Genomic DNA, 4,337 nt, shown 5'->3' on the forward strand with positions numbered 1-4,337 from the left:
TAATCCTGAGGGCATTCTGTGCCAAAAAAATAAAAATTCTGCATACAATATTTTAAAATTCTGCAAAATTCTGCAAATTTTATTTGTCAAATACATGTGGAGGCTCTAGCATGGCATTGGGGAGCTCAGGCCATTGACTACACAGAGATGGGAGATCACTGTGCAGCTCTGCCCCCCCGGGACACAGGCTAGGTCTACACTGCAGCGGGGGTCCGACCTAAGATATGCAACTTCAGCTACGTGAATACCGTAGCTGAAGTTGCGTATTTTAGGTCGGCTTACCTAGTGGTGAGGACGCGGGAAAGTCGACCGCTGCCGCCGACTCCGCTGCCGCCTCCTGCCGAGGTGGATTTCCGGAGTCGACGGCAGAGTGATCAGGGATCGATTTTACCGCGTCTTCACTAGACGCGGTAAGTCGATCCCCGAAAAACCGATTGCTACCCGCCGGATCGGCGGGTAGTGAAGACAAAGCCACAGACTCAGCAGTGAGGCTGCACCCAACCCTGACATAGTGCAAGGACCGGGCCTGCCCCAGAAACACACTAGGGCCCTGCCCCTCCATGCTAGGTGCACCAGGTGTGGGCAGGCAGGCTCAGCAAGGGAAGATCCACGTGTGAAGGGTCTTAGTGTGGGGGGGATCCAGGTGTGGGTTGAGAGGGTTCTGTGTGGGGAAATCTGGGTGCGGGTGGCTCAGTGGGGGATCCGGATGTGGGGGTGATCTGGATACACAGAGGCTTGTTGAGGGATTCTGGGTACAATGGTAATGGGACTCTGCGGGGGGGGGGCAGGTGAAGGTGGTTGGGGCTCAGTGCGGGGGGGTCTGGATGTGGCAGGATCAATGGGTTGGGGTCCAGATGCTGGGGTAGTGGGCTCAGTGGGGTGGGGATCCACCCATGTGAAGCTGGTTGGGGCCCAGTAGGATGGGGATCTGGGTGCGGGTAGCTCGTCAGGGTGGTCCTGGTGCAGGGGGAGTGAGGCTCATCAGGGAGGGTTCTGGATGCAGGGGGGTGAAACTCAGTGGGAGGATCTGGATCTGAGGGGGCCTGGATGCATAGGGGTTGGGTGGATGGGGGAGCAGCTCTCTGTACTGTGATCCCTCCCCCTGCAGCTGAGCGGTGATGGGTGCAGGAAGCGCAGGGGGTGAGGGAGTTTACCGAGCTTCCTACAGCTGGGGGAGAAATCTGGGGGTGGGTCTGACACGGCCCCGGATGCCACGGGGGAAGAGGAAGTCCTGTCCTCCCCAGCCCATCCAAGACTAGCAGCTGAGCCCAGCGCAGGGTAGGAGCCACCAGCCGGGTCTTCCCCAGTCCCTTCCCCAGCCCCACAGTGATTTATCTTTCTGCCAGCTGCCCTGGGCACCCAAAACATACTGCTTGGGAGGATCGCATGACCACTCTTGTGGCTTCTCTTTGTTTCCCCGTTAGAAAGTAATTTTTCTTCAGGGAAACAAATAAATCTGTGGGGGACATAAATTCTGCACATGCACAGTGGCACAGAATTCCCCTAGGAGTAATGGTTAGGCTGGTGCTGGTGCAGGATGCAGAGGCTTTTTATAACCTTCTCAGCAGTTCATGTGAATTGATTCCTTTAAAAATTGGAACTTAAATCCTATTGAGGAAAACAGAAAGCAGCATAAACTCTGGCAACTCAAGTGTAATTAGGCAGGCCAAAAAATTTGAAGAGCAACTAGCAAAAGACTCAAAAACTAACAGCAAAATTTATTTTAAGTACATCAGAAGCAGGAATCCTGCTAAACAATCAGTGGGGCCACTGACCAATCAAGATGCTAACGGAGCACTCAAGCAAGATAAGACCATTGCAGAGAAACTAAATGAATTCTTTTGCCTCAGCCTTCACTGCAGAGGATGTGAGGGAGATTCCCACACCTGAGCCATTCTTTTTAGGTGACAAATCTGAGGAACTCTCCCAGATTGAGGTACAGTGACTCTTCACTTAATGTTGTAGTTATGTTCCTGAAAAATGCGACTTTAAGCGAAACAATGTTAACCGGGATGACTTTAAGTGAGGAGTTACTGTATAAATAGAGGAGGTCATGGAACAAATTGATAAATTAAACAGTACTAAGTCACCTGGACCAGATGGTCTTCACCCAAGAGTTGTGAAGGTATTCAAATGTGAAATTGCAGAACTGCTAACTGTGGTATGTAACCTATCATTTAAATCAGCTTCTGTACCAGATGATCAAAAGATAGCTAATGCAATGCCAATTTTTAAAAAAGACTCCAGAGGTGATCCTGGCAATTACAGGCCAGTAAGCCTGACTTCAGTACCAGGCAAATTGGTTGAAACTATAGTAAAGAACAGAATTATCAGACATATCAATGAACATGATTTGTTGATGAAGAGTCAACATGGCTTTTGTAAAGGGAAATCATGCCTCCCCAATCTATTAGAATTCTTTGACGGGGTCAACAAACATGTGGACAAGGGTGATCCAGTGGATCTAGTGTACCTGGACTTACTGAAAGCCTTTAACAAGGTCCCTCACCAAAGGCTCGTAAGCAATGTAAGCAGCAGTGGGATAAGATGGAAGGTCCTCTCATGCATCAGTAACTGGTTAAAAGACCTGAAAAAAGGGTAATAATAAATGGTCAGTTTTCAGAAAGGAGAGAGGTAAATAGTGGTATCCCCCAGGGTTCTGTATTGGGACTAGTGCTGTTCAACATGTTCATTAGTGATCTGGAAAAAGGGGTAAACAGTGAGGTGGCAAAATTTGCAGATGATACAAAATTACTCAAGATAGTTAAATCCCAGGCAGACTGCGAATGGTTACAAAGGGATCTCACTAAATTAGGTGACTGAGCAACAAAATGGCAGATGAAATTCAATGTTGATAAATGCAAAGTAATGCACACTGGAAAGCATAATCCCAACTATACATACCAAATGAGGGGTCTAAATTAGCTGTTACCACTCAAGAAAGAGATCTTGGAGTCATTGTGGATAGTTCTCTGAAAATGTCCGCTCAATGTGCAGCGGCAGTCAAAAAAGCTAACACTGCATGCAGATCTGGTTGCCACATCTCAAAAAAGATATATTAGAACTGGAAAAGGTACAGAGAAGGCCAAAAATAAAAATGATTAGGGGTATGGAACAGCTTCTGTATGAGGAGAGATTAATAAGATTGGGGGCTTGTCAATTAGGTTGACTGAAGTTAGGTCAACCTATGGACACCCCAGCAATTAAATTGGCTGTTGGTGTCCACACTATCCTCCTTCTGCCAGTGGTGCGAATCCTCATGAGGACTGCTTGCACAAACTGAAATGCAATATTGTGGGCAGGGCCGGCTCCAGGGTTTTAGCCGCCCCAAGCAGCGGGGGAAAAAAAAAAAAAAAAAAGCCGCGATCGCGATCGGCGGCACTTCGGCGGCAGCTCCACCTCGCTGCTTTCTTCTCTGGCGGCAATTCGGCGGCAGGTCCTTCCCTCCGAGAGGGACCAAGGGACCCGCCGCCGAATTGCCGCCGAAGAGCCGAACGTGCTGCCCCTCCCCTTGGCCACCCGAAGCACCTGCTTGCTGAGCTGGTGCCTGGAGCTGGCCCTGATTATGGGGGACTGACAGCCATGTGGGTCTCACAGCTGGAGCCCCCCGGCCCTAAGCTGACAGCTGGAGATGAAATGTAAAATAATAGCTCAGGCTGTCAGCCCTGGGGCAAGGAAGGGGTGGAGGGGGAGGGGTCCAGCTGTGAGCCCCATGTGGAGCTGACAGCCAACAGGAGATGTAAGTAATGCAATGACTACACAGACACTGTGTCACCTTAACCAGGGCTGGCTCCAGGTTTTTTGCCACCCCAAGCGCAAAAAAAAAAAAAAAAAAACCCAGTGTGCTGCCCCTTGAAAAGAGCCGCCCCAAGCACATGCTTGGAATGCTGGTGCCTAGAGCCGGCCCTGGCCCTAATTTCATTGACCTAAGCACTACGCCTCTTACGGATGTGGATTTATGAAGTCGATGTGGGCAACTTACATCGGCAGGTGCACCATTGTACTGTGGACACTTACAGAGTTAGGTCTATATCCTTACATCGACCTAACTCTGTAGTATAGACCAGGCCTGGGACTTTTCAGCTTGGAAAAGAGATGACTAAGAGGGGATATGATAGAGGTCTATAAAATCTTGACTGGTGTGGAGAAAGTGCATAAGGAAGTTTTATTTACTCCTTCACATAACACAAAAACTAGGGGTCATCCAAAGAAATTAATAGGCAGCAGGTTTAAAACAAACAAAAGGAAGTACTTCTTCAGACAATGCACAGTCAACCTGTGGAACTCTTTGCCAGGGGATGTCATGAAGGCCAAAACAATAACAGTGTTAAAAAAAG

The sequence above is a fragment of the Emys orbicularis genome, chromosome 2 (assembly GCF_028017835.1).
Source record: "Emys orbicularis isolate rEmyOrb1 chromosome 2, rEmyOrb1.hap1, whole genome shotgun sequence".
Taxonomy (NCBI): Eukaryota; Metazoa; Chordata; order Testudines; family Emydidae; genus Emys; species Emys orbicularis.